At 39.3% G+C, this 24,484-nt stretch overlaps 1 protein-coding gene across 2 annotated transcripts in view; it reads right to left on the minus strand.

Moving 5' to 3' along the window:
- rhbdf1.L (rhomboid 5 homolog 1 L homeolog) overlaps nt 1-2,210 on the minus strand; it is an 85,606-nt gene extending 83,396 nt beyond the window's left edge. The window contains exon 1 of one of the 2 annotated variants that reach the window (XM_041577263.1): nt 1,515-2,210. The gene's annotated coding sequence lies outside the window, so the exon portion shown is untranslated. The remainder of the gene's footprint in view (nt 1-1,514) is intronic. The other variant, XM_041577264.1, reaches the window with a different exon arrangement.
- Nucleotides 2,211-24,484: the final 22,274 nt, after the last annotated feature.

A 24,484-nucleotide genomic window follows, 5' to 3' on the forward strand; every position in this document is an offset into this window, starting at 1 on the left:
GAGGAAGGACTCTTGAGGTCCCAAACATGTACTGCGTCAATAAAAACTACATTTATTCACAACGGAAGGCTCTCCAGTTTTCTTCATTATCCTATGATACTACTGTGGAGATGGCTACTCTTCTAAGCTGTTGATGAGCCTGACCATAAGTCATCTGGATCGGTTGGGAATTAATTGAATACACTGAACAACAGTCCTTTAGCAGGGAAGATCTGTGCCTTCAAAAATGCCCCAGAAGCTCCACGTCTTCTTTTCTGCTGATTCACTGCACATGCTCTGTGCTGCTGTCACTTACTGAGCTTAGGGACCCACTCACAATATACAGTACACATAGAATAGAAATGTCACAATATAAGGCTGATTAGAATCAGTTACCTGAGCCAGATGCACACTTTGAAACACCTGACTGTATAAACTCAAAATTCACTGGCCTTTTGATACCCAACATTGCTACTTGGCACACCACATGCCATTGGTAGAAATTAATGGTCATTCGCACAATACTTAACAGAACAATATAGACACTTTTTTACAATATTAGTTATACAAGTGTGTGCCAATTGTTCACACCAAACATGATCTATTAAGCCAACTACGGATACACCAGATGAATACTAAACCCTTCCTAATACAGGGCACTTCAAAGTTTGTATCCCAATTTACATATTAAAACGTAAGCACATAGATAAATGTCAACAGTTCTCTGTCCTATGTCCAGTGCGGGAAAGTTTGGTCCGAATCCGGTCTCATGGCATCATTATACATTAGTCATATCCCCATCTTCAGCACTCATCCACAAGTGCACATGATAATCCTTGTAAATATGTGTGAGTGCCTAACTTTATAAAGCGCTACAAGGATATGCAGTGCTGTACAATCTTACAATGTACTAAAGTACACGCAGGGAGGGCTAGCAATAAATTTGTAATAAATACAAAAAGTAAGTATCTACACAAATTAACCACCATCTCATAAAGGACACGGTAATCAGGTGGTCCCTGCTCCGTAGAGCTTACAGTCTAACAGAACAGCATATCCCAAAGTCCCATGTTTGCTAAGGTCAGCCCAGTGTCTATAGCACATGTCCTGTGCTTTTGGGTTTGGGTTTGTTTTCTGCATTCAGTATAATAAGCGGCTTGTGTGTGGGTTTCACACACACAGTATATTATCTTCTGTGTTTAACCATTAACCTTAGCAGCCAGTCACATTAGCTGGAAGGCATGTAGCCTAGAAATGTGCTACACTGTGCAGTCTCTAGACTAGAGTGAAACATGCAGAATCATGAGAGGCCACTGGCACCCACTCCCCCCCAGAGAGACAGAGAGTGGGATTATAAAGTGACAAAGTCACATGTGTTGCTTCTTCCAGTCCTGAGCCCTGCGTTATACTGTAATATACTGTAAGGGGCTTGTTCCTGCCGCTGAACTACAAATTCCATCTTGTAGCCCTTTAACTGCGTCTTGTTACCATAGAATAAATAGTATATACTTTGTAGGAAGACAGAAAGTTCTAACCTCTCAGCTCTGAGCATCATCCAGCTGGATCGGAACCTGCAGCCTTCCCACGCTCCCCTGCCAAGCCCAGCGCCTCCGACCAAGTGGGCAGACGGGCAGAAAGTCAAGGAAAATCCAGTGGCATAGTTTGGGAATTCCAGGCAGTGGGAACTTTTTTTGTGCGAGCGATGGGACACACTCCGGCTCCACCTATCAGCTGAAGCAGCCGGGACTTTTCCGCCTTCCCCGAGACACCCAGTGGGAGGGGCCAGCGAGCCTTAAATGTCACATTGTTGCAGCGGCCTAACCAGTTGAGCGTGTATCCTGTGCCCTGCCAAGTGCATGAGCGAGTCTCTGAGACTGACTCACTGGGAGAGAATGCTGAGAGGAATGATCCACATTCTGCCACACGGGGGGAACAGGCCGGAAGGAAGAAATATATGTTCATACCCCCCACCAGCATTGGCCACACTACGGCCCTTCAACTGTCAGATAGAGCTCGTCGCACCTCACACGATTTTCTTTATTATTCTCCATTTTTTTTCAATTTCCCCCAACAGAATTAAAAGTATCCATTCGCGCTGGCTTCACAGTTGCTAATAAACAGTTTTGGTGCCGCTCACTGACTGTGGGCATTTTACGTGAGAAGCGACGTGTAACTCAGTTCAGACATGGCTGAGAAAACAAATCAGTCAGGACGCGCAGTGCCGGGGACAAACTTCAAACAGATCAGAGAGAGAAAGTGACAGGAGAGGGAAGGGGGCGCTGCTTCTGCCTTATTCCGAGTCATAACCCGTGTGACAGCCTCACAGCTGACTACAAACAAGCCAGGGAGAGTGCGGACGGGTGGGGTGGGGGGGTCAGAGTGAGCTCCTAACAACAGGAGTGCCTATACTTTGCTAAAGCGACGTCTACTTTTAAGGTAGTACTACATGGACGTTTTCGGAGCGATCCAACGCGCTGCGACAAGTCGCATGCGACAGAAATAAGGTAGGAGAGAAATGTCGGATGAAGACGCATCGTTGATCCGATGCGACACGACTGTCGGATGCAGACGCGACACCTGCATCTGACAGTCGTGTGGCGTCCTTTCAATGCTGCGACACCATCCGACGTTTGTATATCTTGCCGTATTTCATTCGCATCCGACTTGACGCCTGCGTTTTTGCGCAGCGAGTAGGATCGAGAACGAAAACGCTCGTGTAGTCCCACCCTTAGTGATGTTGTCCCATTAAGATCTACAGCCGCAAAATCATTGTTAGGCTTCTGTTCCATGGAAAATATTACTTAAATAATGATTTATGAGAAAATGTATATTGCTACATTTATTAAACAACTATTTCTTATGTAACCATAACATAATAAATATCTGAATAAAAAGCATGAAACAGGAGGGTGTTTGTTGACTGTCTTCAGATCTACTGATCATCTACTGATCGGGATCTACCTTTCGGGCACCGCCTTAGTATATATTCCTATGTAGTGATGTATGGCCCGGGACCCGTGGGTCGTGCAGGTTCGGGCGGACCTCGCACTCCTCTTCGCGGGCGGGTGCGGGTTGAGCTCTTCTCCTGCTCTCTCTCCATGCCACCTTCAAATGCCGGCTTCCGGCTTTATAGCTCCGTACCTGCTCGCCCCGGCCCATTTGTAATGTCATCGGTGGGCTGGCGCGAGGGAGGGTGGGTTAGGGTCGTGAAAAACCCGACCCACACATCAGTATTCCTCTGCTCTGCAGATACTACTGAACTACTGCAGCCAGCTACTCAGCCAGACTTTAGGAGTCTGAGATTAGGTTTGGCTGAAGCATCTCTGTAATAATAAAGAGGCGTTTTTTTCTTCCAGCTCCAGACCCCCCTCTTTATCACTTATTGCTCTGCTCTGCATTATTAGCCAGACCCAAGCCACACTGCAGTTCAAAGCTGGTGAAGGAAAGAGGGAGGGGTCTGGACCATTATGAATGAAGTGCTGGAAAGCAGTCTGTACAACACTGGTTTCCTTTATTTACATAAAACGATTTACTAGAAGTTTGCACACCTTTAGTAAAGACTAGCAACCAATCATGTTTGTTTTCAAAAAGCTGACCACTGTATGCTACCTGCTCGTCAGTTGCTATAGGTTTCTAGTGACATCACGTTCATGTGTGCTGCACCATGACATCACAGAGGAGCACTCGCAGGTACTGGGTGTTTTAAAGGGCAAGGCAATCAATCCCAAAATAAGAATTTGCCTAATAAAAGAAAACCTAATTCTAAGTAACTTTTCAATATACATCTATTAAATATTTCGAGTGCTTTTAAAGTTATTTGTAAAACAACTGCTATTGAAAGCAACATTTGTTTAACTTCTGGTTGTTACTGTTTAAACAATGTTGCAAAAGTCTTAGTTCCCCAGCAAAGTTGGGTCTGGTAATCAGCTGCCTTGTCTTACATTATAACAACATTCTGAGCCATTAGGACAGAGAATAGAAAGGGACAATCACTGATTTAAATAGCAAAACATATACAAATAACTTAAAAACCATAAAACATTTGTAATGAATGTATATTTCACCCACAGAAAACATTTGGCACATGAAACAAAACATTCGAAATACGACCCAGAACTGTTGGGCAGCTGAAATCCTATATCAGACAAGATTGGGATAGCACAAGAGTGTTGAGGTGATGCACCAGAGTGGGAAACATGCCCCTGTCCTACCTTTTTTGAAATATGTTGCTGCTGTCAAATTAAAAATGAGCATATCTTTTTCTGAAAACAATAATATTTCTCAGTTTCAACATTTCATACATTTCTTTGTTCTATCTGCAATTAAATATAGGGTTTACACAGTGACCCAGCTTTTGGAAGTAGGGTTGTAGCTTTAAATCTTACAGGTACTATTCAAGTCAGGTTTTAGTGATCCTTCTGAAAATATCCCAGGTTGGGGATAGAGACAAAGGTTTGTGAATCTGTCTTGGAATATTGGTGCAAATGCTACGAATGTTGGTAATTCCACCCAATTGTAAGATATATAAAGTATCCCTCTTGACACCCCCCCCTTGACACAGTGTGGGACAGCTATGATCTGACAAGTAGCACACTCCCATGCACAGTATTTTTCAAGTAAAATCTTGGTGCCTTCAACCTTACATTCAGTTCCAATCTTACAGTGAGAAAAGCAGAGAGGCCTGGACTGGCAATCTGTTGATTCTGACAAATATTAGATGGGCTGCTTTAAGATGCCATGAAAAGGACACTATTTAGTGTGCTGCAAAGTCACCGGAAATTATGCCAGGCATACTTGGAAAATATTTGACACAACTGTGCCTGATTTGCAGCAAAGCGCACATGCTGTCCAATTTATTTTGGTGAAATGGACGCAATTGTGGCAGGCACTGCACACAACCACTGCATTGTGGGAAAATCGCATGGCAAATGTGCTTGAAACTGCACTTTGCTCACTGCACTTGTTGATGTACTTTTGCCATTATATCTCTTATTTATGGACATAGCTCTGATGTAAGTGGTGTATTTGCCCAGCTAAAAGGTGTCAAAGTATCAACAAGAGTGCCTCAAATTTACTTATTGTCTGTACAAAGACTATGCAAAGTTAAATACTGTTTTTAATCACACAAACCATTTCCTGAACAGTTTCCCAGTTTTCCCCTTTCTCTAGGTTTATATCCTCTTTCCACTTCAATTCTTTGTTGTTTCTAGCTAGTTACAATACTTCTTCTATAGTACAAAAATAAATAGAAGGTGGATTGCAAAAACCAATATATTTAAAAATACAATTTATTATACAATCACTAAAACACTGGCCGACCAGGAAACACAATATATAATTTATGAATAAATAGTAGTAAAATCAGTAATAAATACAATCCAGGTGGGCAATCACTTTTCCTGTAGGGAAAAATTTAAATTGACTAATCCTTGATGTTGGTATATGCTTGTAATTTAACAGGACAAGAGAAAAGTTGTGAGTTGTAGTACAACAAGACAAGGGAATTGTTTCCCAGAATTAAGAGCCGGAATTCCTCGAATATGGTGAAGCAGTGGAGTGTGCAGAGTACTTAGCTAAATATATCAAACACGATGATCCAAGATGTTAGTTTCAGTGCGTGCGCTCCACAGCGGAACGCAACCTCCGATTCCTTTCGAACTAGCGGATCACGAAGAGCCGGCACCTTCTAACTTTTCATGATTTTATCCACCCCAAGGAGTGATCCCACCTGGATGCTGCAACGCATTTCGCCACACTAGGGCTTTCTAATTGTACTTCTTCTATAGCCTGTGGTTATTTTAGTCCCTGTATTTGTCATTTGCTTTCCTATCAAGATTTTCTTGTTTGTACACAATTATGATGTTTCCATGTTACTATGTAGTGTAAACACAGTTTGGAAGAGGTTTCAAAGTACCAGCAGAAAGTCACTACTCAGCTGTACAGGAATGTAAAGTGGAGCTACAACTGAATTGTGCATAGAAACCTCCACCAGCTGACAAGTAGTTTATAAACCCCTTTACCATATATTTCTACTTCCAAGTCATTTTCAGATATGAGGCTGCATCTGAACAAAAATGCTTCTATAACACTGTACCATTTTCAGCCAATTTGTATCTTTCTTTCACACATCCCTTCCCATGCCAAAGATTTTAAAGCTGTATCTGTTTCATCCAGTAAATCATTTACTGCACACCTGCTTGTTTCAGTTCAGCTCTTGCATTTTCTTTTATCAGTTCGTGACCTTTTACCTGACTCGAAAACTCCAAACCCACGTGGGCCTCATTGATAAAGAAAGCTCACAGCACTACATTCATTATTCATGTCATGCCACACCAAAGTGTGGCATGACATACTTTGTGTGTAAGTGAATATATACATAGTTTAGAAGAGGGATAAGCCAGAATTGGTTTTTACCTCTTAGTTATAGCAAACAGTAGTTACAAGGATCAAGTGTAGCAGGTAATTTACTGTATTGTGCCCTCTCTGTTATAACACTTGAAAAAAATATTTTGGCCCCCCCTCCACATCATGTTATCACCTTAACCGCTCGAGCCAGGTGAAAGTGTAAGGTGGGTTTCAGATCCTTCCTGGGCCACCCTTTCCCCAGGGCCTACAGTTGCTAGCACTACTTAGTATTTATGGCACTGGCTGTTGTTATTGCACACAAAAAACAGCAATATATGCATTATAAATGAGATTCTATCTGTCTTTCTAACAGAACTGTAGTTTCCACCTCCCAGCATAATCGCAAAACTTATGCAGATGTCACAAAAATAGGTACCATCAATCTCATCCACACAACAAATGCAACTTCAAAACACCAGCACAATTTTTACATACCTGCCACTGGTCACTCCAGACACTGAATGCGTAAAGATTTAAATGAGTTAATGAATTATGAGCATTTGGATAGAAGTTGTGTCTGTGACATTAGGGGTGAACTTACCATTCAAATGCATTATATTTAGCTTGTGCAAAATTGAGCAATTATACACAAAGGGAGCCCAGTACTTGCCACTTACAGAAGGCAGGACAATTGCAGATTGGTGGTATAGCTTTTGTACAGGTAGGCATATCTGATTTGTGTGTTGCATATAAGTGGGCACAATTGTATGTCCTTCTTTCCACCTTGCTCCATGCCTGTGAATCATAAAGGAGCCCTCTAAATTTCATGCTTACACTGGAATATTGGATTGGAGTATGGGATATTACATCCGTTTACATTAAAATATGATTCTTACTGTTCTTATTGAAAGGCAGTTCTGTGTTTTGTTGTATTAACATACCTCTGGAGATTTAGTTACATAGTTAAATTGGGTTGAAAAAAGACAAAGTCCATCAAGTTCAACCCCTCCAAATGAAAACCCAGCATCCATACACACACCCCTCCCTACTTTTAATTAAATTCTATATACCCATATCTATACTAACTATAGAGCTTAGTATCACAATAGCCTTTGATATTCTGTCTGTCCAAAAAATCATCCAAGCCATTCTTAAAGGCATTAACTAGGCATTAACTGAATCAGCCATCACAACATCACCCGGCAGTGCATTCCACAACATCACTGTCCTGACTGTAAAGAACCCCCTACGTTGCTTCAAATGAAAGTTCGTTTCTTCTAGTCTAAAGGGGTGGCCTCTGGTACGGTGATCCACTTTATGGGTAAAAAGGTCCCCTGCCATTTGTCTATAATGTCCTCTAATGTACTTGTAAAGTGTAATCATGTCCCCTCGCAAGCGCCTTTTTTCCAGAGAAAACAACCCCAACCTTGACAGTCTACCCTCATAATTTAAGTCTTCCATCCCTCTAACCAATTTAGTTGCACGTCTCTGCACTCTCTCCAGCTCATTTATATCCCTCTTAAGGACTGGAGTCCAAAACTGCACTGCATACTCCAGATGAGGCATTACCAGGGACCTATAAAGAGGCATAATTATGTTTTCATCCCTTGAGTTAATGCCCTTTTTTATGCAAGACAGAACTTTATTTGCTTTAGTAGCCACAGAATGACACTGCCCAGAATTAGACAATGTGTTATCTACAAAGACCCCTAGATCCTTCTCATTTAAGGAAACTCCCAACACACTGCCATTTAGTGTATAACTTGCATTTATATTATTTTTGCCAAAGTGCATAACCTTGCATTTATCAACATTGAACCTCATTTTCCAGTTTGCTGCCCAGTTTTTCAATGTAGACAAATCACTCTGCAAAGTGGCAGCATCCTGCATGGAACCTATAGTTCTGCACAATTTAGTATCATCTGCAAAAATAGAAACAGTACTTTCAATGCCCACCTCCAGGTCATTAATAAACAAGTTGAAAAGCAAGGGACCTAGCCCTGTGGTACTCCACTAACATCACTGGTCCAATTAGAAAATGTTCCATTTACCACCACTCTTTGTAGTCTATCTTTTAGCCAGTTCTCTATCCAGGTACAAATACTATGTAATACTTTTAAAAAATAGTGATGAGCGCAACTTTCCCTTGTTTGTTATAGTTTATACAGGAGCAGTGACCAGCTCCATGTTGTAGCTCCCACCCTTCCCAGCTATAGTCAGGTGATCCCACTGGTGTCTAATAAAAGGGCAGCAAAGTTTGGGAGTTTTACTTTGAAAGCAGCAAGTAAGTTGCAGGTAAAACTTAGTCCCTTTGTAAAATGTATAATGAAGCAATAGAATTCTTAATGAATCAGATGAAAATTGAGCGTAGGACTGGCCAGATATGGGATGACTTTGACGTAGTTGGCCAGCTTAAATATATTGCAATATATGGACAAACAATCCCTGTTTTGTTTAAAGGGTAAGGCATTTTTCAGTAGCAGTATGCACAAAATGTCTCTGTCTTAAATATATTGATAATGGGTTGACTGCAGAGGACCTCTTGTATTTATCTATATGTAATACTTATATGTATATAAGTAATGGACAGAGGAGCTGCTATAAGACGCCATAGACAATGACTATTATTTATCTGTATACCTGAACTGCCAGGGCATATTTTCATTCTCAGTCCGGATCTGTATGTGAACAATCTAAAGTTTAGTTCCTGTATGAGGAAATACCAAAAGCAGATAATTATGTTTTGCCTCTAAACTACAACAACTTCATAGGTTGGATAGAAAACTTATTGCTATGTAAACTATTTTATTATATTGTGTAAATACATGAGAAGGATGTGGGAAATTTTGGTTTGCCTCTGGCTAATCCTTTTGTATGACTTAGTGTACAATGCTAGTGTTACATTACCAATGCTCAGTTTCTGAGAACAGGGTAAAATTAAAATGAAAGAGAATAACTTTACATCAACAAATGCTGCATTCGTATTAATGTCAGGGCCACCCAGGTGAAAAAAGATTTGCATACATAGAATGATATGGTTGGGCAGTGGCATTTCAGCCAAGTGCTCATCTGTTCTTATATGTCAGACTTCTAGGCTATGTTTTTGGAAGACAACAATGCAAACAGTTTACAATCAGTGTGGTGTGGTGGGGCATACAAATTTGCCTGCCAAGGCTTCCCATTGGCATACAGTATGTAGAAGCTGTCTAGTCTGAGGTAGGGGGGAGAGAGGCTGCAAATACAGAATATCCCACTTCCATTCAGATAACTTCAGCAATACTGGATGACTTCTATAGCTGTGTCACTTCTATTCATCTTAGTGATCCATCTTAGTGATCAGCAAGCAAGAGCATGCACACTGGAAAATGAACTGAAACCCTGGCCTACTTTTCATGTTATTGGCTGTGATACATGCTGGGAATAGTGGTTTCAAAACTTGCATTGCATTGAAGACTTGGATGTGCTTTGAATGCACTATTGAGTTGGGGCAAGGGTAAGTGATGTGTTTGGGGAGGTGTTGGAAGATTCTGTATGTATGGGGTCAGAGGATGCTTCCCTCAATTCTGTACTGGATGCTTCCCTCAATTCTGTACTGTATGCTGTAAAGGGCCGGAATTAGGAGTAGGCAGCTGCCTAGGGCACAATGATTGGAGGACACTGAGCAGATAACTCTTCTGCCTACCCCTAGATCAGACTCACCTGCCACTCTGCTTGCAAGTGACATCACCGCACATATGAGAGCAATGTCACTCATGAATGGGGAAGTGGGGGCAAGTTGGCTGGCCGGCAGGGTTGCCTTGGGCGCCTGGCCTACCTCTGATGCAGCATTATTTCAGACCAACCAGCCCCTGTGCCTTTGCCTTAGCTTCCTCTGCCTGTAAGATCATCTGACCAGGTTAAAAGCAGGGGAACAATCCAACTGGTTGAGAGGTGGGAGAAGTGCCTGGCAGCTAAAGAAAAAAAAATATGGCACACACATTTTGACAAGTAAGAAAAATAAAACACATACATAGACAAAATACAATAATAAAAGTAAACACCTCATAACATAACAACAAAGATACATGCTTTTTCTGTCATAGGGCTAGCAGGGATATTTTCATCAATATTGATCACTTTTGGAAGGTTTGGATTAGGTGTCCATCTTCTCTGGTAGCCAAATCACTCATCCAGCTCTAAAAATATATCTAATCGCTTACATGAATGTTTTACAAGCATCATTTTCATTAAAAGTAAGCCTGGAGCACAAAGACAGCTGGGAAGCATTGTCTGATTACTTCTCCACTGTCAAACTAGGAACCAATAAAAGCACAAAGACAGCTGGGAAGCATTGTCTGATCACTTCCCCACTGTCAAACTAGGAACCAATAAAATTGGTTTTCTAGGTTTGTGGTCTTCTCATTTGTAAAAGCTCTCATTTCTGGAGCTGAGAAGTGGAACCACATGCTCTTCACTGAAGCACATGTTCCATATAACAGAAAAATGTTGGTGGATCTAGAGGACTGAAGGGTACAGTGTCGGACTGGCAAACCAGAAAACCTAAAACCGTGAGCCCTCCAGAAAACCTTAGACAGTGGACCTTTCCAAACTATTATTTCTCCTCTACTTACTCAACCACTTTATTCTCCTAGTCTTTTTTTTTATACTTACAATATTCTCCCATCATTAAGCATTTCCTATAAAGGAATAGGGAATGACAATGAAATAGGCCAAATGTTTAGAAACAAGAGGGCCTACTAACACCTGGGCCCACCAGGAGTTTTCCTGGTATCCCAGTGGGCCAGTCCGACACTGGAAGGGTACATAAACAGTTGTCCTGAAAATCCACCAATTCACTGTTAAAGGGTCAGGTGCCAGACATAAAACTGGTGGCAGCTGAAACGAATTTCTGTATGTCCTTTATGTGACTGCCAGTCCAAAGAGAGTTAAACTTAAACTTCATCATATAGTTAAAACCTAGCAGTTACATATGGTGAAAACTTCCTGGAAAATGGAAGATACATGTGCAGTGATTTTAAGTAAATGCCCACAGTCCATTATTTTGGCTAAATATACACAGAATCATAAAACTAAAATATTTATATGAACTACAATTTTGTAAAAAATTTAGAAACTAACTGTATAAAAGCAAGCAAGCAAATAAACAAGTGGTAGGTTACTTCTCATAGGAATCAATTCAGGGATACCATGAATCTCATTTATTGAAGTGATGCGTTCTGCAAAATCACTGCTTGGCTTTGCCCTAATAAATGTAATATTTTAGTTTGCCAAACCTACATCAGAGTTTAGTTAGATCATGTAACTGTTTAGCTAACTATGCACATCTCTGCCCATATTCATGTACCTTGGAGTTATAAAACTGGCCAGAGTTTGTAATTTTGTTCATTGTCTGTCAAGGGCAGTTGTAATACATACAATATACACGAGGTATAATCTCTGGAGGGGGGGAAGGTTAAATTACTAATCTTTCACCCTTTCACTTAAGGTGATAAATTTAACCTAAAAATAAAATTTTCCATAACGAAAGTAAATGTTATGATAAGTAAGACATACATAGTTCCTGAGATTGAAAGGAAACCATGACAGTCTGCCTCTGACTTATAGGGATAATTTCCTCCTCCCCTTTCTTTATGTTGAGGTGAGTTTCCAGTGAGTGTTTAAAGTTCTAGAGGAATGAACAAGATGAAGAAGAGAGGATCATAACCAGAATGAATGTTATAACTAATGGTGAGCTAATGATGTCATTTTAAATTAGTGAAGTGTTCAATTACTGGGAGCATTGTAGGGGTTTTTGAACTTTTGACAGGCAATATGGAAGGGACTGGAAAGGAGGGGCAGCGTTGTGGAGCTTTGTAAGTTTAGAACTAATGGTCCCAATGGATTTGAGTTGTGTCAGCTTGCACTGCAGTATATCACATAAAAATGTGTTGCAGTTGTCTAGATGCAATATAATTAGGGGATAAATAAGCATTTTGATTGTCCATGCATGAGACAGATAAGTGTCAGATAAGAGCAATATTTTCTACGTGAAAGCAGCAGGATCTTGTGAACATCTGGACAAGGGAGTGGATCCCGATGAAATCAAATTGTTCTCTGTAGTGATAGTTATTTCAAACAGGGGAATGGAAACTGGAAAAAATAGTTTCTCATTATGTATGAAGCAAAGAGATTTAAAGAAAGACATGTAGTATGTAATGTTAAGACAAAGCAAGGGCAGAAATGTGGGGACAGACCTGCAAAAGGGCATGTTTGCAATCACAGAACAAATCACGTTGCGTTGTGAGGTTCACAACTTTGTTTAGACCCAAATTTGTTAATTATTTCAATTTAATTATTTCAATGTAATTATATAATTCACTAAATTGATGAATGCTTAAATCTGCACACTCTACCTTTCAATTCACCATCACTTACAGTCATATGAAAAAGTTTGGGAACCCCTCTTAAAGGAAAACTATACCCCCCCCAAACAATGTAGGTCTCTATAAAAAGATATTGCATAAAACAGTTCATATGTAAAACCCTGCTTCATGTAAATAAACCATTTTCATAATAATATACTTTTCTAGTAGTATGTGCCATTGGGTAATCATAAATAGAAAATTGCCATTTTAAAAAATAAGGGCCGCCCCCTGGGATCGTAGGATTCACTGTACTCACAAACATACCAACAAACCATACATGTTAGGTCACATGAGCCAATTAACAGACAGAGTTCTGTCTTTTGCTTCCACACTTCTTCCTGTTACAGTTAGAGTTGTAGTATTTCTGGTCAGGTGATCTCTGAGGCAGCACACAGACCATCACGAAATGGTGGTTCAAGGCAAGAGATATAAAAGGGCAATATATATAATATATATTCCAGTTTGGTACGATTCTTTAATATGCTACTTAATATGATATGAACTATCTGTTGCTTAAGTGTTCATTTTGGGGGTATAGTTTTCCTTTAATTCTTTGGAGTTTTGGTTATCATTGACTAAGCTTTCAAAGTAGCAAATTCCTTTTAATATATAACGTGCCTTATGGAAACAGTAGTATTTCAGCAGTGACATAAAGTTGATTGGATTAACAGAAAATATGCAACCTGCATCATAACAAAATTAGACAGGTGCTTACATTTGGGCACCCCAACAGAGATATTACATCAATACTTAGTTGAGCCTCCTTTTGCAAATGTAACAGCCTCTAGACGCCTCCTATAGACTTTGATGAGAGTCTGGTTTCTGGATGGTGGTATTTTTGACAATTCGTCCATACAAAATCTCTCCAGTTCAGTTAGATTTGATGGTTGCCACACATGGACAGCCTGCTATAAATCTTCCCATTGATTTTTGATGATATTCAAGTCGGGGGACTGTTATGGCCATTCCAGAATATTGTACTTCTCCCTCTGCATGAATGCCGTTGTAGATTTAAAAGTGTGTTTAGGGTCATTGTCTTGTTGTCTTGGCCTGCCAGACCTGGGTTTTCCAGCAACTGTGCCTGTGGCCTTCCATTTCCTGATTACAGTCCTTACAGTTGAAACTGTCAGTTTAAACCTCTGAGATAGCTTTTTGCAGCCTTCCCCTAAACCATGATACTGAACAATCTTTGTTTTAAGATCTTTTGAGAGTTGCTTTGAGGATCCCATGCTGCCACACTTCAGAGGAGAGTCAAACAGAAGCACAACTTGCTATTGGCCACCTTAAATACCTTTCTCATGAGGGCTTGTTTGGTGGCAGTATGCACATTTTTAAAACTCAAAAAAAATGAATCTCTGTCACTTTGACAACCAGAACCAGATGCCAGCAGCCAGTAACCCATAAAAAGGAAAAATAAAAATTCTTTATTTACATTTAAAGATTTGTTGTCAGCAGCTGGTCTAATAGATAATAGTGATATCTGAGAGGTAGAAAGACCATGTGGCACAGTTAAATAGACTCCTGTACCCCTCCAAAATAATGTTACAGTGACATTCCGGAGCTGTTTCAGATTGCATTCCTAAGTTAATGGGCACTGTTTATTATTCAACAAAACATTGTAAAAACCTACTTTCTCCTTACACACACATTTCATAATGTGCAATGATCTACAATTAATAAGGAAGGCAAAATAGAGGTATGAATTAAATAACTCGCGATATATGGGGTGGGTTTTTGGAATAGGTTTGACATAGCAGGCTTAATTTTCTATAAGACCTTTTTTAGATTCAGGCTGCTTTTTGGCTTGAAAAGTGTAGGAAGGAAACGAATGAATACTCCTTTGTGACAGAATTTGGCCGTACGAGGCAACGCAATTACATAAAAAAAAGAATGCAGTCATTTTCTATGGACTGAATTGCCCTTAAAGAAATAAAAAATAATTCCTTCCTTTCCATAAAATACTTTATGTATAAATATGAATTGTTCCCTTTTGAAACGGTCTAAAAGCATGGGTTTTTTGTAACTTACATTCAGTATATTTTTTAAGCACAAATTATTTATCATTAAAAAAGCATGATTTAATATGATCGAAAACAAACTCGATAAAATTTTTTTCCCGAATCATACTTTTCTCCTGAAAAGCTATAATTTTTTCCTGAAAAGTCTGAATTAGTTGGATTTTCGGGCAAATTCCAGCGCAGACCACAGAAACTTCCAAGTGAGATAGGGACCTCTCTCATTGACTTATATACAACCTCAGCAGGCCTGATTATTTTATTCTGACTTTTTCCATCCTCGGGGTATAATAAATCTCGAAGAAATTCGGATTTTATAGTAAAAAAAAAAAACTAGAATTATCCTGTTTTTGGCATTCAGACTTTAATAAATAACCCCCCAAGGGTCCCATTTATTAAACCCTTTCTTGTGAATAGAAAAAAAAAACTTTTTTTGATATCTGTAGAATAAGTCAGATCAACTGGACTTGCTGTGTTATTCTTGAAGACATTTCACCAGTCATCCGACTGGCTTTCTCAGTTCAAACTTTCCAAATTTAGTAAAACATCTTCAAGAAAAACACAGCAAGTCCAATTGATTTGACTTATTTCTACAGATATACCATGACCTGGATGAATGAGGATCTTCACAATCACATTTTTTGAGATTTATCATGCCCCAAAGCTGCTAAAAATCAGATTCAGAAAATACGCCATCTCAAACCTGTTGAGGTCATTTAGAAATCAATGGCAGTGTCCCTGAAGTTGTTTCTTGACATTGTGATCTGAGCTGGATAATCCAAAAAAAAGTCAGGGTTGTTTGTCTGACAAAAAAAAGTCCAGTTTTTGCAGTGGAAATTCAAAAAAGTCAAGTTTTCAGTGCGTCAATTGTACAATACGAATTGATACTCGATTTTGCACAACGTTTTATCGTGCCGATTATTTTGAGAAAAATTATGCATGAGTTAAATTTGTGGAAGGGAGTTGGGTCGGCTTTGTTTTCACAAAAATTTTTGATAAATTCGAGTTTTAGTAAATCAGCAACTTAATTAATTCAAACAAATGGGCAAGTAAACTCCAAATACCTAAATGTATCTTGTCTAACAGTGTATATTTCATTTAATTAATAGCTAAATACAAACCTTCCTGTTGAAGTATTCATAAGCAATATCTTTCATTTATTTAAAACACCATTCCCAATCCCCCTCCCTGTGCAAAAAAGACACAAACAAATTATTCCAATAAGCAGGAGGCAAAGAGAGTGTAGGTGCACTTCACAGCTAAATGAATGTATAAAAGCGAGTCAGGAGAGGTTTTGCAGTAAAAATAATATTTGTATACCTGTTCAGGGGAGCATTTTAAAAAGGGACATAGTAAAGTTTATATCACTTATAGGGGCAAATTCACTAAAGGACGAAGCACCTAACGCTAGCGTTAATTCGCTAGCGTAGCGCATTTTCGTTAATTCGCCGATTCACTAACGGACACTGGCGTAAATTCGCTAGTGTTACTTCGCACCCTTACGCCTGGCGAATTTGCACAATGGACGTAACTACGCAAATTCACTGACGCGCGCATTTTTCTGAACGCTACCTTTTACGCTAGACTTCCTTCGCCACCTCAGACCAGGCAAAGTGCAATAGAGTAGATAGGGATTGCTTAAAAAAAGTTTAAATTTTTTCAAAGTTTCAAAAAACGCTGGCGTTTTTTCTTTTTTATGGGCGATAGGCTGAAAAAGATCTAAATTTTTTTGGGGGCTACCCTCCTTCCCCGCTACATTTCCTACAGTGGGCACATGTGTAGGGCAAGATAAAAATTTTATTTGATGTTCTGAAGGTTTCCCAGGCTTGTGTAGTGCTGCTACGTATACTTCCATTGTAAATTCAATATGGCGCCGTATGCAAATTAAGCATCGCTAGCGTAACTTCGCTTTGCCTGGCGAATTAATGCTAGTGCAACTTCGCAACCTTTCGTTTCCACTGAGTGCAACTTTGGATTATAGTGAATTTGCATAGCGCTGGCAAAAATTCGCCTGGCGAAGTGCGGCAAAGCGGACTCTGGCGCAACTACGAATCTTAGTGAATTTGCCCCATAGTATGTGTCTCAGCTGTGTATAAACTAAAATAGTATTGGAGTATTGGAGTTGAGTTAAAACTGTACATTTCCTAAATAATTTTCCATAGCAATAAAGTAATGTGTTTTTTTAACTGTTTTGTAAATAACCTCAGTTTTCCACATACAATAAAAAACCCACTTGGTTTTGTTATTACAGACTCACAACCAAATGCCAGAAAAAACAAACAGTGCTTGGAGTTTCAAATGGAACATGGAAATTGTGACCTCCTCCATGTCTGATTTACAAAGAGAAAACATGTTCCAAACAGATGGGGCATCATATTATAGAATCATGTGAATAGAAAAGGTCATTCATCTACCATCTACTTGTTAGTCTATTTAGGAGTAAATCAGGACAGGCTGCAAACTCAAGTTTATCTTTGCCACAACAAAAAAAACAAAACACTTTCATGTATTCTTATTGTTCAACTCAGCTCGATGCCCTTCATCTTATAATTTGTTATATTCTTTCATCTCAATTGTTATATTCTTTTTGTTTTCCTATTGTTCTTTTACACTTAGTTCTGGTGGGCAGGGAGAATCCACCAGCTGTCCAGTGAGAGGTTTTCTGCTGTCAGATCACCCTGTCAAAGTGGGTGAGGATTTTAACAAAGCAAACAGAGGAACATCATTTTGGCTCTGTAGTGTGTGCTGCTTTCTAAAGCATTGCAGTATAAAGCCATAAATTTGAAAGGAATTGTAAAACTTCAAAATGTAATGATTCATTCCTTAAAGCCAATTTGGATTGTACCTTGTACCGTTTGGATACTAGCGGTAATACTGCTACATTTCCTCCTCCTCATAGTTACATAGTTAAGTTGGATTTCACAGTGGATTTCAGATCTGAAATGCGTAATTTTTAGTTTTTCACACATTTTCTGCCCACAGTTAGAAAGACAAAGGGAGCAGCAGGGCAGTGGATTCTCTGCCTGCGGAGAATCCACTTTTGTAAGGATTGTCTGGCCCTAGCCTAACGTTGGCCATACACAGAGATCCGCTTGTTTCGCGATTTCACCAAACAAACCTTGAGGTGGGTGATATCAGGCTGATCCGATCGTGGGTCATACGGGCGGTCGCATCACAGGACCACATCAACAAACAGATGATAGCCCTGCCCGATCGACATCTGGCCAACTTTTGGCAATAGATCGATCGTGGAAGCCCATCAGTGGACCCCACACGGGCCAATAAGCTGCCAACTCGGTATTGGATTGTGCCTCTTTTATCAGCACAGATAAGACCTGGCTCCTGCCAGGTATCTTGGAGGAAGGGGTTATAAACAGAAGAGTGCACTGAGACTAGATTTCTCCTGCACACTTAGGGTGGTGGCAGACAGGGAGATTAGTCGCCCAGCGCAAAATCTTCTCTACTGCGGGAGACTATTCTCCCCAAAATGCCTTCCCACTGGCAAGAATATGAATTACCGGCGGGATGGCATACGAATCGCTTCGGATTTCCGAAGTTGCCTGAAGTTTCCTCGTGAGGTAACTTTGGGCAATTTGTTTGCCATCTCGCCAGCGTTTCGTATTCTTGCCAGGGGGGAAGGCATTTCGGTGAGATTATTCGCCCGCAGTCTGGCAATCTGTGGGTTCGGGAAAATGCTAGATGGGCCGTTTGCTTTAAAATATAAATGGAGTCACCTAAAATGCAAATTATGTCTGTCTTTAATATGTAAATGAGCCACTGAATTTAGAAATGTAAATAAACTGTTGCATGAGGCAGCCTAATCTCTTCAAGTATGACACACTTTGGCCTTCTGACACACATGGTAATTGAAGTCCTTTTATCTGTCAGGGTGCATGGTCTAGCTGGGGGCACACAAAGGAAAATTTAGAATACAGTATACTGTAAGTAAAGGGCCACTAATCCATCTGAATAGTTGTGATAGAAACTAGGGTGAGATATTTGTTGCAAGGGCCAGTTCCAGCACATAGGGTGTATAATATTGCTGGGGATTATATGGTAATGGACTCTTAAAATATCTATTAATGAACACTAGTTCTAGTTAACCTTGGGGTTGGAAATATATAATCACATCAATTATCCAGCAGACTTGACACATTCAAAGATTTTTCCTTCATACGGTTCCCGCAATGGACCCTAATATCTTTTTTTGAGACATTGAATGGTTATTTACCAGCTTTGAAATTTACCTTGCATGAGGGGAAACTAGCGACAGATCTATATGTGAAACCAACAGATAAGAACACGCTGTTACTTTATTCTTCATTTCATCCATCCCATATAAAATATGCAGTACCTAAATCACAATTCTCCAGAGTGAGGAGGATAGTGTCAGAAAAGGAGAATTTGGTGGAAAGGTTGGATAAGATGGAAAATACATTTTTGACAAGGGGTTACCCGAAGTTACTCGAAGAGCAGTCGGCGACTGTGTAGAGATTTTTATTGGATTTTATTTTTGCCTTTACATTCCCTTTACTGTTTCCAACTCCAGCTGCAGGGACAAAGATCATGGATCCAAATTTAAACATATAAACTGGGATTCTATTTGGAGAATTGTTTTGCTGAAAGTTGGAGAAAGTTTGTATTAAACAATACAAAAACGATCAAATCCACATTAGATTACATAACAACACAGGACCCAGTGCAGTCTGCCTATTCTGATTATTAATAAGTCTTGCTGTATCGGCTTCTGGCAGATATAATTTGACTTGTTTTGATCATTTATGATGATCCTTAAGCAGCCCAGACCACACTGAGCATGTGCACAGTCTTGGTCTTGCAAAGTTGGTAAATTACAAAATGGTGACCCCCTGTGGCCAACTTCGAAAGCATAAATCATTTGTTTGATTAGGCTTGTGGTGCAGTAAGTTCATGTTTATGTTTAGTATACAAAAAACAGCATTTCTAGCCTTATTCTATTTTAGACTTTACTTCCCCTTTAAGTCCTACCTTATTCCCCTATATTAAGCATACTGGATAATCTCTGGTTAGGGTTAAGCATCGGGTGATGAAATTCTCCACAGGGGCCCAGGCATTTTCCTAGAACCAGTGTTGGACTAGGATACATTGGCCCTTCCAGAAACATGGTATTCTTGACCCACTCGTAAAAAAAACGCTCCTGACATGAGGCAAGTCTAGGTGGCAATGAGCGGCCAGTTACCAGGGGTGGCAATAAAGCCGTAGTTCAGAATAGTGAATATTTATTAGTTTAAATATAGATTTTCATTATTTTCTGTGCAACTGTGTGGCATGCAGCCAGACTAATCAGACATGCAGTATGTGTATTTTAGAGGTGCCAAGCTGACCTTGCAGTTCAGTTCCCTTAAAACCTAACACCAAAAAAATCCATATACTACAAGGTTCAGAGACTCCTCAACTAACCTCACGTCATTAATGCGTTAATAATCCAGTTCTGGATTTTTTAAGTCTCTCCATATTAAATGGTAAAATAAAATAATGTCTCAATTAATCAGTTAATAATTATGAACTTGCTGATTTTGGATTCCTTGATCCAAAATATTTCAGACATAAAAGCATTTTGTTGGACTCCATCCAGCTGGTTAGGAAACTGTAGGTATTTCTATTTGTTTTTCTATAAATATAAAGATAACTAATGTGTAACTGGCTAGTCTGCATTACTTAAATGACAGGCATAGTTGAAATAATTTGCAGTATAATAAAAAGAAATGAGTAAATATTTACGTTCCAGTACTGCTGAAATTAACTTTGCTCTTGTAGAAAAGATGTAATGTAACACTACTAACAAAAATGCCATTACGTTGACTATTTTTGACAGGCACTGGGTATTTATATATTTTAATAGTTTCCATGAACACTTGAGCTTCTGGATGAGAGGCTATTAGTAACGGGGGTTGTTAAATGGCTGAAAGTTTTTTGGCTTGGTTTGCACTATAAAGTTTAATCATTATACATTCATGCATACCTGTGGTTGTTATTATATAGTTTGCTATTATTGCCTGTTCTGTTTGCATTTTTGGTTTGTATGCATGGTAATGACAGAGAAGGGATTTTCTCAGTAAAAAGCCCACTTTAAATACTGGAGGTTTGTGTACAGAACATTACCTGTTCAATAAATCTTACAAAACTGGTGCCCAGTAGCGTAACTACCTGGCACTATTCTCCCCCCCCCACAGGTGGCCAGCACACAACTCCTACCTGGACCCCCAGTTACCCATCTGCTAGCATTTCCAGCTCACTTTCAGTAGGTGGCTCTGTTTCTGATGTAAACCAGTAGTGTAAGTACCAGTGTGATAAAGGGTGAGACTGCACCAGGCCCCCCTCCAGAGGTTGTCAGCTCAACAAGGACAAAAAACATTCCAGTGGAGCAAACCCCAGACACTACAAATATTCATACAGTTTAGGGTTAAAACATAAAATGTATTTACAGCTATCAAGAAGGGCCTAGCCTATGCTATTTGGAAGAAAACATGTAGATTGTTCTATATTTAGAGGTTTTACATGTATATTTACTGATGCAAGAGGCCTGTTGACTAAAATAGGAAATAATGCAAGACATTAAATAAATGATAATGGTTACTGGCATTGCTAAGATATGGCTGGATGACAATGCCAGACACTGATGCATGTAATTCCAATATAAGATGTAATTCCAATGTAAAATACAGTCCTGTACTAGTAATTATAGACCTGTAAAACACAGGTAGTATGGTATTAAGGGGTCACGTTTAGATTATCTTGGGGAGAATTAACCAGTATTATATTTTACAGATCCTATAAATGAAGATGGCCCGAGTTCAGAGCTAAAACGTTGAATAAATCACTGTTTCTTATCTAATAAGGCCTCTAAGTGCAGTCTATTTTTTGAACGTAATATATATATATATATATATATATATATATATATATATATATATATAAATATATGTACGACTTTTTTATTAAAGCACTAATAAATACATAGATAGAGATGTGCTATGTTTGAGACACGGTAGGAAAGAAGTCCCTGACTTCTAGAGCTTACAGTATTAAGCGGGTGGATAACATACAGTCAAAAGTTTAATACAAGAGTTCACAATTGGTGTGGACTCTGTGAAAAGATGGTGGCTAGCAGTTGTAGAAGGATTTTGTATGCTATTCTTTGATTAACAGGCAGCCGTGATAACGATTTTGCAAGGGGGTGAAGAAGATCCCTCTTAGGAGAGAGCAAGAGGATTCTAGCAGAGCAGTTTAAGACTGATTGTAGGGGGAATTGGATCAGTATTGTTTGTGGAGTACCGCAGGGATCTAGTACTTGGTCTTTTCCTTTTTAACTTATTTATTAATGACCTGGAGGTGGGCATTGAAAGTACTGTTTTTATTTTTGCTGATTGGCAGCAAACTGGAAAATGAGGTTCAATGTTGATAAATGCAAGGTTATGCACCTTGGCAGAAATAATATAAATGCAAGTTATACACCAAATGGCAGTATGTTGGGGTTTCCTTAACTGAGAAGGATCTAGGGGTTTTTGTAGATAACAATTTGTCTAATTCTGGGCAGTGTCATTCTATGGCTAGTAAAGCAAATATAGTTTTTTCTTGTAAACAAAGGGCATTAACTCAAGGGATAAAACATATTTTTTTTTGGCTCCAGCCCTTAAAAAGTATATAAATGAGCCGGAGAGAGTGCAGAGATGTGCAACTAAACTGGTTAGGGGGATGGAAGACTTAAATTATGAGGGTAGACTGTCAATATTGGGGTTGTTTTCTCTGGAAAAAAGACAATTGCAAGGGGACCTGATTCTCTTTATAAGTACATAAAAGGACATTATAGACAGAAATAGGAGATCTTTTTTTCATAAAAAGGATCAATGCACCAGAGGCCACCCCTTCAGACTAGAGGGGCTTGGATGATTTCTTGGACAAGCATAATATCCAAGGGTGTAGTGAAACTAAATAGAATTAATATAGATATTGTTATATATAGTTTATGTGAGGGTAACCCAACTTATTTATGTAACTATGAACAGGTGGGAGTCTGAGAGAATGGTTAGTAGGAGGCTGCAATAGCAGGATAGGAAAAGAACATGGATGATGTTTTAGCAGTTGCTTGAGAAAGAAACTATCTTTGTGATTTCATGAAGGAAAATCAGCAGGTTTTGGCAGTGGCATGAAAGTGATTTGACAAGGGATGACAAGGGATGGGTCAAAGATTGCCAAATCAACAGAGTTAATGATCATGCCATCAGTAGTAATGGTAAAATGGGGACAAGGGCCTTATTTGAGTGGAAATATGATTAGCTGTGTTACAGCTAGGATCAGTTTGAGGTGGTGTTGATTCATCCCATAGGAGATAGTGAGGAGGTAGTTAGAGATGTGGATCTAAATGTTAGTGGCTAATAAAAGGTTGTCTACACAGATCTGGATTCCATTTGCATATAAGTGATACTTAAGGCCAAAAGAAGCAATATGGTATCATAAAGAGAGAGGGCCTAGTACAGAATACTGAGGCACTCCCACACTAAGTTGAAACAAAAGGCGGATTTGTTAGCAAAGCAACAAAAAGATCAGTTAGAAGGGTAGGAAGAGAACCAGGATGCTGATTTCTTTGGCTTTGGCATTCTAAAGATTGTGTCTCTACATAAGCCACCCGAGTGAAATGTGAAGGTCAAAAACATCAGGTCCAGCACAGCAGACTGTGGATGTGGAAAAATGATTAATTCAAGAAAGAACAAGATGTTCCATGAGGTTAAAGGCTAGTGGTGAAAGAGAGACATAGTATTAGTTAGCTAGACAGGATAGGTATGTGTCAAGATTGGGTTGACACTTGCCTGATTGACTAAAGAAGGGAAAGCACTAGAAGCTATGGAGGAACTGAATATATTAGTGACATGTGGAGTAGGAACAGGAACACACTGTTTAAGTAAAGAGGAGGGCACATGATCAAGGAAGAGAAACATAACAAGTATGAGCTGTTATTTTAATGTCAAGGAATAAAACATTATCCTGCAAGTGTAACAGACAAACTACTGACATGATATTTCCATGTTGTATAGATACACTGAAAAAGGATCCATGCGTTCTGAAACATGTCATGTTAAATAAAATATTTCCAGCTGCGGCTTATGTGCCCCCTTCGTTGATTCAGTATAAGTCTAAGGTCGGGTGGTGTGACCTATATGGAATGAGAGCACGTTTAACAGGTGTAAGAAGCTGAGCATTTTGGCTTTACTTAGATACTGTACACTGATACATTGCATGTGATTGCATGTCATGAATCAGTGCACTGTTCCTCAGCTTACTGGAACAGTTACATCTGGTTTATTACCACTCAGTATATATTGAATTTGAGTACCTTTATGGCAAATCCTGACTCATTTTTCCGCTTCCATCTGAACCCACACCCAAACACTTGCTGCTTGGGAAACATGAGGCCTAAAATTAGCTTCACAATTTTGACTATTTAAAGCAGAAGCAAAAGACAGAAAAATTACAAACTGAGAATTAAATAGTGTATGTATTAAATAAAGCTGAAACATTGAAATCTGTAAGGAGTGGGGCCCTCTACTTACTGTATTATTGAATATTTGTATGTAATTTTTATGTTTGATAATGTAGTTTGTATGTTGGTAGATCGCAAGCCCTCGTGGGCAGTTCCCTTATTGCCTAATGTACACGTATGTACAGTTCTGTGGAAAATGTTGGTGCTCCAAACCCTCCCACTCT

Source organism: Xenopus laevis, chromosome 9_10L, assembly GCF_017654675.1.
Source record: "Xenopus laevis strain J_2021 chromosome 9_10L, Xenopus_laevis_v10.1, whole genome shotgun sequence".
NCBI classification, from domain to species: domain Eukaryota; kingdom Metazoa; phylum Chordata; class Amphibia; order Anura; family Pipidae; genus Xenopus; species Xenopus laevis.